General features: G+C 39.0%; 1 protein-coding gene across 1 annotated transcript in view; it reads left to right on the forward strand.

Moving 5' to 3' along the window:
• The window catches only part of PTPRN2 (protein tyrosine phosphatase receptor type N2), a 1,313,563-nt gene that overhangs the window by 409,357 nt on the left and 890,099 nt on the right, over nucleotides 1–14,107 (forward strand). The window lies entirely within an intron of this gene.

Below are 14,107 nucleotides of genomic sequence, written 5' to 3' on the forward strand. Positions count from 1 at the left end.
TTGCCTGAGTCTACTCTCTATTGTTTTTTATTCTCTATTTCATTTATCTCTGCTGTAATATTTGTTTTTTCCTCCCTTCTGCTTGCTTCAGGTTTATTTTGCTTTTCATTTTCTTATTCTTTCAGTTTTGAGATTAGATCTCTGATTTGAAATCTTTCTTCTTTTTTAATGTAAGCATTTAGAGCTATGAATTTCCTCTCAGCACTGCATTTGCTGCATCCCGTAAGTTTTGGTATTTTGCATTTTCATTTCTCTTTTCTTCAAGATATTTCCTAATTTCCCTTTTAATTTCTTCTTTACCAATTGGTTTATTCAGGAGTACATTGCTTAATTTCCACCTATTTGTGAATTTTCCATTTTCCCCGTTATTGATTTCTAGCTTCGTTGTATAATGGTTGGAGAAGATACATTCATTTTATGATTTCAATATTTTTGAGAATTGTTTTGTGACCTAAGATATGGTCTTTCCTGGAGAATGATTCATGTGCACTTGAGGAAAATGGTTATTCTGTTGCTGTAGATTGAAGTGTTCTACATATGTCTGGTAGGCCTAGTTGAGTAGTGTTCATGTCTTCTATTTCCTAATTGATCATCTGTATAGATGTTCTATCCATCATTGAGAGTGGTCTATTAAAGTCTCCTACTATTATTGTTGAACCGTCTATTTCTCCCTTCAAATCTGCCAGTATTTGCTTCTTATGTTATGGGGCTCTGCTGTTAGGTGCATATATTTTTATAATTGTTACATCTTCTTAATGAATTGACCTCTTATCAGTACATAATGGCTGTCTTTGTCCCTCATAACAGTTTTTGACAAAAAGTCTATTTTATATTATTTTTGTATGCTACTTCAGCTCTGTTTTGGTTATCCTTTCACCGTCAGCCTACTTATGTGTTTGAGTTTAAGATGAGTCTTTTACAGAGAATATATATTTGAGTCATGATTTTTTACCCATTCTGCCAGTCTCTGCCTTTTGACTGGAGATTTTAATCCATTTACATTTAAAGTCACTTCTAGTAATGCAAGACTTTCTTCTGTCATTTTATTATTTAGTCTTGTAAGTCTTTTACTGTTTTTGTTCCTCATTTCTTCTGTTAATGTCTACTTTCATATTTATTTGATTTTTTTTTTCGTATTGTGCCATATTGAATCACTTCTCATTTCCTTCTGGATATATTTTTCATATTTTTCCTTGTGATTACCAAGGGATTAAAATTAACCATCCTAAATATATAGAAATCATGTTTGATTTTTTACAATTTGACTTCAGTAGCATACACATACACTGTTCCTGTATCTCTTCATTACCCCCACTTTTTTGTACTTGTTACAAATTAGGTCTTTGTACATTGTATATGCAATGATATATTTGTCATTATATTTTATGCATTTTCATTTTGGCACCTGTAGGATGTAAGAAGTGTAGTTACATACCAAAAAATATAATACAAAACTACTGGCATTTATAATTACCCAAATGATTACTTTCAATAGAGGTCTTTATTTCTTCATGGCACTTTGAATGACTGTCCTTTCCTTTCAGTCAGAGAAACTCCCTTTAGCATTGCTCACAGGGCAGGTCTAGCGCTAATGAACTCCATCTGCTTTTGCTTATTTATGAATGTTTTAATCTCTCCCTCATTTTTAAAAGAAAGTCTCACCAGATATAAAATTATTTGTTGGCAATTGTCTTCTCTTAGCACTTCAAATATTTGAACCCACTGCCTTCTTGCTTCCATTGTTTCTGATGAGGAATCCACAGTTAATTTAATTAGGATTCCCTTGTACATAACACATTGCTTTTCTCTTGGAGCTTTCAGAACTCTCTTCTTGTCCTTTGCATTCAACAGTTTGATGAGTATTTGACAGGATATATTTCTCTTCAAGTTTATCCTGTTTGGTGTTCTTAAAACTTCTTGGATGTGCATATTCAAGTCTTCTGCTAAGTTTGGGAAGTTCTGTCATTTCTTTGAATATTCCTTCTGCCCCTTCCTTTCTTTTTCTCCTTCTGGGACTCCCATAATGTGTTATTGGTATGCTTGATGGTGTCCCACAGGTCCCTTAGGCTGTTTTTGCTTTTTATAGTCTTTTTTTTTTCCCTGACCCAGACTCATTTCAAATTGCCTTGTTTTTGGGTTTACTTTTTCTTTTCTCTGCCATCTCCAATCTGCTGTTGGAATCCTCCTGTGAATTTTTCATTTCCATTATTGTGATCCTCAACTCCAGGAGTTCTGTTCCACTTCTTTTTAAAATTTCTATCTCTTTATTGAAATTCTAATATTTTTCACTCAATGTTTTCCTGATATTCTTTAGTCTTTCTCTGTATTTTCCTTCATCTCCTTACACATATTGACTATTTTCCTGATAGTCTTCAGTTCTTTCTCAGTATTTTCCTTTATCTCCTTGAGCTTCCTGAAGATCATTTAAAATTTTTTTTGTCCACTATGTCCACAGTCAGATCTTCTTCATTGAAATGTTTTATGCTCTTCCTTTGGATTGACCATAATTTCCTGTTTCTTTATTTGTCTTGTAGTCTCTAGTTGCACATGGTACATTTTAATATTTTAAAATATTAACCCTGAGATTTATTCCCAAAGATGCCTGTTTCCTGAATTTGTATCCACTTGATGATATAACAGAGATATTCTTGAATGTCAGGAGCTAACAAAACCAAGCAAACCTAAGCAAAAACACTTTTCACCATCTTTGCAAATTTGTTTTGCCTTGGCTGGTGCTCTCCCTCAGAGTTCAGCCCCCCTGTAAGAAGGTCAGCCCAAGGTGCATGCAAAGTGCCCAGTCCTTCAGTCATTTCTGGGCCTGTGTCTTCTCCTGGGCTGTGCTTGCCAGAGGTCTTAGGAGTTCCCCCATTTACAGGAGTTTGAATGTCTACTCTACCACCCAGGAAACAGACCATTTCCCTCTCCTGGGTGTTCCACAGCAGGACTTAAAGCAGGTAACCCGTTACTGTCATGCCATCTGCCTCAGTTGTTTCTTACCTGCTTCTGTTGTCTCAGGCTGGGAGACACAACTTGGGAGTTTCAAAATAGTTGATTTAGACAGTTCCTGTCTGTTTAATAGTTGTACTGGTTGAGGGACCAATTCTTGGAGCTTTCTGTTCTGCCATTTAACCTGTGCTTCCACAAGGGTCTATGGAGGGGGATGGGGAGAGGGGAGAGGAGCCCAGTGTAGCCTTCTTAAAGCTCTTGTGCCAGCTCTATGTCCTTGCAAACTCAGGGTCAGAAAGCAAACATGTCATTTCCTCAGATGGATTGAAGATTTCAGAAATAATTGCATACATTAAGATTTGTATGTGTTTTTTAACTTTCAATTTTGAAATAATTTCAAATCTTACTGGGAAGTTGCAAACATAATACAAAATAATACAGAGAACTCTGATATACCTCTTACCCAGATACCCAGATTTACCAATTTTTAACATTTTGCCATATTTGTTGTATCATACTGTCAGTTTGTCTATCTATCTATCTATCTAATCTATTTTCTAAAATTTGAGAAAAAGTTGTGTAATGCTCCTTTACCATTCAATACTTCAATATCCTAAAAACAAGGATATTCACTTATGTAACCAATTAGTACAATTATCAAATTCAAAGTGTTTAACATTGATATAAACATACCATCTATATTCCCACTTTTTCAGTTGTCCCAATAATATCCTTTTGGACATTTTCTCCTCCATTTTGGATTCAGTCCAGGATCCTGTATTGCATTTAGTTGTCCTTGTCTCTTTAGTTTCTCTCTTTTTAAATTACATTAGCATATATACAGCACAAAATTGCCCATCTCAACGACTCCCAAGCAAGCAATTCAGTGGCAATAATCACATGCACAGTGTTGTGCTATCATCATCACTATCCACCACCCAAACTTTTCCAATATCCCAAACAGAGACCCTCCACCCATAAGGCATAAACTCCCCATTTTGCCTTCCCCACCCCTGACAAACTGTGTTCTACTTTCTGTCCCTTCGAAATTGCATATTCTAATTATTTCATATAATTGAAATCAGACAATATCTGTCCTTTTCTTTCTGGCTAATTCCACTCAACATGATGTCTTCAAAATTCATCCATATTGTAGCATGTATCAAAATGTCCTTCCTTTTTTATCCTTACTAAGTAGCAGGAGGAAAGGAATTATAAGTATCTGACCTGGTCACTAGTCATTTACTTGAGAGATATTCTTGAATAACATTCCATAGTACGCAAGTCTACCCCCCCCCCTTTTTTTAACCCCTTCATCTGTTGATGGACACTTGGGTTACTCCCACCTTTTGGGTATTGTGCATAATACTGCTATGAATATTGCTGTACAAATCTCTCTTCAAGTTCCTGCTTTCAGTTCTTTTGGGTATATACCTAGAACTGGAATTTCCAGGTCATATGGTATTCCATGCATAACTTTTTGAGGTACTGCCAAACTGTTTTCCATAGCAGTTGCACCATTTTACATTCCCACTAACAAAGTGTGAAGGTTCCTATTTTCCACATCCTCATCAGCACTTGTTATTTCCTATTTTTTTAAATAATAGCCATCTTAGTGAGTGTGAAGTGGTATCTCATTTGGGTTTTAATTTGAATTTCTCTAATGGCTATTGATGTAGAGAATGTGCTTACTGGCCATTTGTATAAATCCTCTGGAGAAATGTCTATTCAAGCCTTTGCCCATTTTTAATTTTTGTTGTTGTTGTTGAGTTGTACGAATTCTTCATATATTCTGGATATTAAACATATATTATATATATTGTTCCCAAATATTTTCTCCCATACTGTAGGTTGTATTTTCATTTTCTTGATAATATCCTTTGATACACAAAAGTTTAACTTTTGTGGGGGTCATAATATATACAAACTTGCACAGTGTGAGATGGGGGGACCACTTTCATTCTTTTGCAGGTAGATGCCCAGTTTTCTCAGCATCATTTGTTGAAAAGTCTCCTCTCCAGTGAGGAGACTTGGCTCCCTTATTAAAAAATCAATTGACCATACATGTGTGGGTTTATTTCTGTGCTGTTTTAGTTTTTTCACTGCTCAAGCAAATACTGTGCAATGGGTTGCTTATACAATGGGAATTTAAATGGCTCAGTGTTTTGAGACTAGAAGAAAGTTCAAATCAAGGCATCATCAAGGCGATGCTTTCTAACCAAAGACAGTGGGATTCTGGGTCTGGCTGCTGGTGACCCTTGGTCCTGGGCTTCTCTGTTACATGGCCTTTCCTTTCTTTTCTGGGTTCTGTTGATGTTCAGCTTCTGGCTTCTTCCTCTGTGTCTTTCTCTCTCTCTCTCTCTCTGTCTGAATTTCATTCTGCTTATAGAGGACTCCAGTAACAGGATTAAGACCCTTCCTGATTGAGTTGGGCCACACCTTAACTGAAATAGCCTCATCAAAAGGTTCTGTTTACAATGAGTTCATACCCACAGGAATGAGTTCAGTCTAAGAACATGTTTTTCCGGGGTACATAGCTCCATACCACAACATGTGCTTTCAGTTCTGCTCCATTGGTTTATATTTCTGTCCTTGTGTCAGTACCATACCATTTTGATTACCATAGTGTTGTAATAAGTTTTGAAATTGAGATATGTGAGTCCTCAAATTTTGTTCTTTTTCAAGAAGTCTTGGCTATTTGGGGACCCTTGCCTTTTTGTATAAATTTGATGATCAGCTTTTCCATTTCTGCAAAGAAAGCTTGTAGCATTTTGATCGGGGTTGCATCAAAGCTGACTGTTTTATATAAGAGAATGAAGCATGGACATGAGAGGCAGAGATTAGGAGGCAAGAGCATCTGCAGGTGATGTTCCTGCCCAGAGCTTGCTCTCCACATGGTCTCTGGTTCACAGAAGGACTCAGCTGCCAATTTGGCATATGATCATCAGCCAATGGGATGGATCCTGACTCCTCAATGAACACTAAATCCACCCACAAATTTCCACTGAGCCCCTGTTTGTAGGCATTATGTGGATATGGAAGCTTTGAAAGCTTGATTGCAACCTTCAAGGAGCTTATAGTTTAATTATGGAGACCAGGTATATAAACAGGAAAGATCCCTGCATTATTTTCCTGGAGCTGGTGCAACAATTTCCTATAAACGTGGTAGTTTAAACCAACAGAAATTTATGTTCTCACAATTCTGGAGGCCTGAGGTCCAAAATCAAGGTGTTGACAGGGCTGTACTCCCTTCAAGGGCTCTAAGGAAGATTCCACTCCTTGCCTCTTCCACCTTTTTTGTGGCCCCATGTGTTTCTTGGCTTATGGCTGTGTCACTCCAATCCCTGCCTCCATCTTCCGTGGCCTTCTCCTTCATGTGTCTACTTTGTAAGGATACGTGTGATTGCAGGTAGGAGATCCTTGAATAAAATAGAATACATTCCTCCTTTCAAGGTCCTTAACTCAATCACATCTCTTGCCATAGAAAGTGATGTTCACTCTTTTGCCATAGAAGGTAATAGTAACAGGTCTGGGAATTAGGGCATGGACACCTCTTTATGTGGGCCACCTTTCAACTCACTACCGTAAACAAGGCTAGGCTGCCACTGGTTACTGTCAAATGAGGGACAGAGGTGTGCAAAGCAACAAAGCAGCAGGCAGCCAGAAGGAGAATAATTTTAGGATGGGTTGGTCAGGGAAGGCATTCAGGGAAGGTGTAGCTGAGCTTTGCCTTGAATGTTGGGATAGTTTTTACAGGTGGAAAAGAAAAGCACTCTAGGTGAGTTAAGGAAGCTGCAAATAGAGAGAGAAAAACAAGACACACATTTGGGGGACATAGAAATCAGTTTGGTTGTTGTCCTAGGGAGTGTGGCAGTTAAAACTGGAAAGGTAATAGAATCAGGATCTTGGTTTTGTGTAATTTTAAGGTGACAGGGATGTTGACAAGCAGGGTGATGTTTTCTGGAGAATCTGGGTTTAATTGGAAATACTGATTTACTCTTGTTGGAAGAGCTGATGGACTGGTGGGAAGGTTACCCACTTCTGCCCATCCCTTGTCATTAAGGTGGCTGATAGCAGATTGGAGCTGCCACCCCGTTGACCTACATACACTTGGGCCCAAAGGTTTTGGATCGTGGAGGAGAGGCCTACACAGCCTTCCTTCTCTTCTGGGGAGGTCTGGCCCTGGGGCTGCCACACACAGAGGTACAGGAGAGGAGGGGCCCCAGCCCTGGCAAAGCAGGCCCTGCATAATGCAGCACCTTGCTTCTCACCAAAGAACAAAAATTACTGACAATTACATGCAATTAGCAATTTAAAATTATTAATGGTGGTGAAAGAATGTGTCTATTCAACAAGTAATTTGTCGTAATTTTTGGTAATTGAAAGTAATTTCTAGCAATTAAATCCTAATTTAGTGCATTTTCTGGGTAATGCCTTTATTCAAGGGACGCCTCTGAGTTTTATTGTTGGGTGCTTTTTTTCACTCTGTTCAGTAAAATTTGCTGGGTAGGATATTTTAGGGAAGCAAAATAACCAAACTTTTGGAAGTGTAGGCTTAAATAAAGAGTTTATCAAGGCTGCCATAATTGAGCTGTTTTTTTCACTTGGAGGGAGTAATAAAAAGGAGCGTACCCCTTACCTTCTTAATGCAGACTTTTGCCACTGCGTAAACTTTGTTCAGTCATTTAAAGGAGGTCAGATTGGTAAAGAGTCCCAGGGGGAATGAGCTGGCACTTTGGCCCTGCTTCCATTTGGCTGTCTCCCGAGTCTTATCTCTGCCGGGCCTCCCACGGCAGCTGGCATTAGAGGATGGCTCACTCAGGGCTATGGCTGGCACTCACTGTAGTGGTCCTTGCCAATGCACCGGGCAGTGGCGTGGATTCTAGAAGGGGCTGCTTTCTGCCTGCAGAGTGCCAAGGACTCAGTACCATGGTGAAGGCACAAATGCTGTGAAATGGGATCTGATTGTTCTTATTTATTTCTTCCTTTTAAAGAATAGCCTCTGCCCTCAGCAATCCACGTATCTGGTGTGCCAGTGTGTTGGGGGGAGGTGTTTGGGTGATGACAAAGGATGAGAAAGAGGCTCCCTCACTTCACCCACAAGAGTTAAACTAATCAGTGGTGGATTTGAATATGAAAAGCAGCTCTGTGCCTGTCTCTGTCTACCAGAGGAAGGGAGATTTTATCCCGTATGAAGTTCCATCATCTCTTTTGTGAAATAGCAAATAAATATTCTGACTATATCCTTCAGAAGTGAAATGACTTCAGTTTATCTGGAACTGTACTTTATTTCCTTTGCAAAGTGGGCATTTTAAGTATGCATGACTTCTTTCTACCATTCTGGGTTGTAATTGAAACTTGAGCATGGTAACTGCCTTTAAGTATTTATTCCTGTTGAAAATAGTTTATACCAACAGCTAAAGATATACGAGATGAAAAGCCAACCGTGGTAACAAACATTCAGGTCTTTTCCCTGAGTAAACTTTGTTACCAAAGTGATTTCTTGTTCAATGGAAACCCAGGTCATGTCTGGGTGTCATATCCCAAGCTGCAGCCATATGCAATAAAATGGAATTGATCGGTGGGATCCTGCTCAACCCCTTAGGAATCCTGCAAACCTGTGCTGGGCTGCATCTTTGCAGTCATCCTATGGTGATGCAGATGAGATCCAGCGATTCATGCCAGGCCGTCAACTAGCCATATGCTTGAATGGACGGATGTCCACAGGATCTCATATTCTTGGGGCTTTTCTGCTTCGGTGTCTTCTTTCATTTCCTCTGTGGCCTTCTTTGCTGAATCTAAAAGCTCCTGCATGCCCTGTTGCTTGAGATCTTCCAGGCTCCAGTCAAGAGCCACCCTCTTCAGAAAGCCACCTTTGACTGCCTTACATTTGTCTCTGGCAGTGGTTCTCAACCTTCTCAGACCCAGGGACCCCTTTTTATAACACTATTTTTAATACCCTCTTTACTATCCTAAAATGAGATCAATAAATAATAGAGTCTTTTAACACACATTTTAAAAAAATCAATGTAATGTTCTAAGTATCATGTAAAGGACAACTAAAAGAAAAATAAGGGATGATAAAATAATGTGCATTTCCATGTGTAAATGCCTGGGCACAAGGACAGTATAGCATGTAAATATCTGACAATAGGAAGCAGTTGATGTTTGCGCATGTACATAGAGTCTCAGTGAGTGGTTCAACAAATGCAGAGTGATGCTAGTGTTGTACCATTGACAGTGTTGCTATGGAGGTGATTTTCAGAATTGTTGAACAGTTCTAGGAAAATTTTTAAAAAATAAAAAATATAATCTCTTGATTCGCATTATATTTGTGCCTGGAAAATTAATTATCTAATAAAACTGTAAAAAAACACCTTGTGTTTATATGTAAGAGGGAATTAGGTTCTGGCTTAAAGAAATATAAAGTGGTTTTCCTGCTATATAACTGTCTAGAAAGACAATTGTTGGTTATGGAGCAATATCTTGTTCATTGGAGGGCATTTAACCCCTTCTGGACCCCATCCCCTAAATGTCAGTAATGCTGCCCGCCATCATCACAACATCCCAAATGGCACCTCCACATATTTCCGGAATGTTCCTTCGGAGGGTGCTCTTGCAGGAGTCTGGTGCCTCTCCCAGCTCGCCCTTACATGTGCTTAGAACTTGAGTTTGTGCCGGGTGCTGTTATTTCTGTGTATTTCTGAAGTGACACTGAAACAGACATTCCATGAGGGCAGGCTCCTGTCTTCTGGGTTTCCTCACAATCCCTATATGGTGTTCCCAAAGTAGGTGAGCAAGAAGTGCTCACTAGTGACATACTTTCTGTGGAATCTTTAAGACAGGGAAATACAAATGCACAGCTCACTGGGGGAAGCTGTCTGGAATGCCCACATCCCCTCTGTACACGGAGAATACATACTCATTCTTCATGAACTCACTTGAACTCACAGGTGCCCTCTTCTATGAAGCCTCCTTGACTCCTCCAGCCAGTGCATTTACCTTCTTTCCACAGTACTTGGTTTAGATCTTCATTCTAGTATTTATCACATACATAATATGATTTTGTTTGACTTTTTTTTTCCTTCTATATTATGAGCTGTTTGCAGGGTCTAAGGACCATTTCATATCCCTCTTTGTATCTCTGGGGTATAGCAGTGTCTGAGTTATGATAGGTGCTCAATAAATAATGAATGAATAAATGAATGAAAGAAAATGAATAAGTGGATGGATGGATGAAACTGCATTCTGGAGGTTACATTCCTGCTCTAACTTTCCAAAATATTACCCAGGATCTTTAAGTGCACACTTCTGTTGTTGTTTTTTTTTTTTTTTTTTTTTTTTTTTTTTAAATATCCTCCCTCTTGTTTGGGACCAGCAGAAAATTCTGAGAGCTGAGAAGCCCCTGGAGGGAAGGGAGTAGAAAAGGGGTTGACCTCCTGGGCCTTGGATTTACTAGCAGAGACAAGCGAGTCCAGCTACTTTTTATTTCTGCTGGTCCCTCCTCTGCTCATGGAATCCTAAACCCAAGGAGCTTCTTGCTGGTTTGACTTTTTGTCCTCCGTAGCAGCAGTGGGTGATGTTTAAAGTACACTGAACAGTTGTAGCCACATTCCTTGGGGCTCAGTTTTACTAAACAATTTTATTTAGTAGATTACACTAGCAAGAGAATCCTATCTAAGGAGAAGCTTGGGGTTTTGTTTTCTGTTTCCTGGATCATTTGTTTAAGGGCAATTCTGCCTGGATAGTCAGGGAACCACTGGTGAGTTCTGACCTTTTCAGCTTGTGTTTATTTGGTCTTTCTGAGTGGAAACAGCAGTTGTACCTGCCAACATTTCATCAGGCAAAATGGTTAGGGGGATGGAAGTGAAGCAAAGGGCATTAAGTTCCCTTTCCACAAATTTAACCAGAGAAAGCAAAGGTAAAGTTTGAAGATCAAGGATCAAATCTGTGCTCTAAACATTAAAGAAAGAGGAGAAGGAGAAAAGAAAAGGGGGAGAGGAGGTAATAAGTCATTGGAAAGAGTGTACAAGAGGATGTACAAGAGGATGGTGTAGTCTTTTATTTGAGTAATATTTACTAAATGCTGCAGTGAGCTAGGCCCTCCACCAGGCACAGGAGTGGAGGGAAGAGGGATAGAAGGAAATCTCAGAGTTCACTACTTACCACCTTTCTTAGCCCTCTTGCAATAAGGCCAGTTGTGGCAATGGGCTAAGTGGAATGACTTCATCATGGGCAGTTATCCTTTCTTCCCTAACTCTGGTTTGAGTTTAAGCATTTAAAAGCCAGTATGAGAAGCTCTACTTCTCTTTCCCTGCCCCAGTGACCTGGAGGCCACACTTGAGTCATCATTGGGAAAGGAGGTATACTGGAAAGCCACCTGATCTCTAACAGACTTGTATAACAATACATAAAGCTTTGTTTTGCTAATCTGCATGCATTATGTCTTGGGTTAATTTATTACTGTAGCAGCACCAAAGCCTATCTTTACAAATGCAGAGGAAATTCACAGTCTAGGGGTGCGGAGGAAGCTGACATAAAAACAAATAATAATGTTACTTTGATAATTGAAACAGAAGCTAGACATTCATAAGGGATATATACTAGGATTTTTATGGATGCCAAAATTTATTAACTCCATGATAGCATATACTTTACATCTTAAAGTGATAAAAATAGAATTCAGTAAATTAAGTGAAATGGCAGAGACTGATGATTCTGTAAGCGTAGGACTAAAGCGCTTAATAATGATGAATAAATATTGCCACTGAAGTAAACTACATGATATTTGTTACATTAACACTGAAATTAACTGAATCTGCAAATTGAAGTGATGAGGCAATGAGTTATGTGGATGTCTGATTTGTTACATCTGTATGGATGGATGGAGGTGATGATGGTATATAGACTATGTCAAGGTGAGTTCATTTAACTGTACTTCAGGAAATGCTCCTGACTTCTGGAATCACAGTTCACTTCACCAAAGGTGATGGGAATCTGGAAGAGGGCAAGACAAGGGAGAGAACTGTGAAACAGATGGCAAAGGCATAATAGGAAGAGGCATTCTCCGGTGTTAGTTCTTTTGAAAAATACATTGTAATTGATGACTATCCTTTTCTCCCCACTTTGCTTCCTGATCTGGAACCTAAGGGAGACTGTTTTCTTTCGTTTTGTTTTTTTTCCTCAAGTAACTTCAAGACTCAATGGAATAGGGTTGCTGGCAAAGTTATTACACACATGATAGAATCACCAGATTGTAACTAGTGAAGGTGTTTGCTGAAACTATGCATATTGAAGTGGTTCATTAATTATTATGACTAATTTCTTCTTTGTCATAGTCTTTTCATAGACTCTTCCACATTGTCTGCCATTCATTATCTCCTCCGTGCACCTCTGTAGCACTCCCCTTACATTTTCATCCACATCTATAAAACTGTCACCATCCACTTCCTGTGCATTACTCTATAGTTTAATGAAAGAAACATGATGAAGACATAACTGCCTCCTTCCAAAGGACTCTCCAACCAACAATGGCTACTTCAGATTTCACCTCATCCAGCATTCCTTGAAGATCATCCTAAAGTCTGAGATTTTAAAATCTTTTTAATATTGGCTCATATTAAGATGTAAGCATGCATGTGGTGCATGTAATATGTTTTAAAGGTGGGATCACATACTGGTGGAGAGCAAGAAGGAATTTAGTGGGAGAAAAACATCTTGACACTGGAATGCACAAACTATATATTTTCTGGGCAATCCTGTTCCATGTCTTTGGTAAATAGTGCCTAAAATTCATGATTCTGTGATTCAAGGTATTTCTCTACTTCTGACACAGGTCAGTTATAAAATACATCAGAAAAGAATTACACTGTGACCTAAGCTTTTAAAAATGTACTGCCTCTTCTGATTCTTGACCCTTATACAATGGAGTTTGCAAAAAGTAAAGAAAGCCCTGCTTAGACATGAATATAGTCATGTTCCAGCGAGTAAAGAGGAACTCTGTCCTTGACCACCACAAACCTCAATGCATGCTTATTTCCCCTAGAAAGGAATGTTCCTGAAGGCATCTTCTTTTCATAAGCACCCATTCCACTTGGCTTGAGGATGTGTGTCAGCCTATACCCTTCTCTTCCCCAAGATGCTTCAACTCTGCATGAAAGTTACTAAGGTCAGCTGATGTCAGCCTTCTGGTTAACTTCACATTTTAGGAGGAAAAACCATTTTCAAAATCATGATGTCCAACTATACTAGTGGTAACGATGGGTTCAGTGATCACACTAGGACCTTTCTTCTCTGCTATGCCATTGGAATACTTTCTTCCAAATCACATTTTCACTGGGAATCACATACTTTAGACTGTCCAGCATACTGTCAACACCACCTCCAGAACTGAGTTCACAGTATTGATTACTCTTAAAAGCTCTCAGTGCTTGTTTGCTTGAGCTCCTATTTGTTGCTGGTGTTTCCCCACTAGAATGTAAGCTTTTTCAGGGGAGGGCCCTGCCTTTTACCTGTGTGTCCTCAGCATCTACACACATGTATGGTATGGGCTACCTGACTTTCCCCTCCTGGGGCCTCACACACCCCATAAACTACTTATGAAGCACAAGAGTTATGTTTTTTCATGGAAAGTGAGTACTAGAATTGTTTAAATATTTTATCATGGAAATTTTCAAACCCACCCCAAACTAGAGAAAATAATACAAAGCACTTTCATGTACCCCACACAAAGTTCAACAGCTATCAACTTGTCCTTCATGTCCTATCTATCCTCCCCCTCCCGAATTATTTTTAGCTGGAGTATTTCAAATATCTCACATATTAGAACATTTTACCCATGTGTATTTCCATGCATATCTCTATCAGGAAAGGACTTATAAAGACCTAACCACAATACCTTCATCAGTGCTAACAAAATTAACATTAATTCCTTAATTTGAACGCTGGTATTTGAATTAGTTATTGTAGGGTCTATTCTCAGCTCTGCTATCTTTTAGTTGCCTGACTCTGAACAAGTCACCCAACTTCTATGAATCTGTTTCCTCATTTGTATAATGGGATAAGACCTGATGTAGCATTACTAATACTAATATTACCCATCACTTCCCATGAACCTGACCCCATTATAGTGAGTTTACAAGTACTATCTCATTTAATCCTT

The sequence above is a fragment of the Choloepus didactylus genome, chromosome 5, assembly GCF_015220235.1.
Source record: "Choloepus didactylus isolate mChoDid1 chromosome 5, mChoDid1.pri, whole genome shotgun sequence".
NCBI lineage: Eukaryota > Metazoa > Chordata > Mammalia > Pilosa > Megalonychidae > Choloepus > Choloepus didactylus.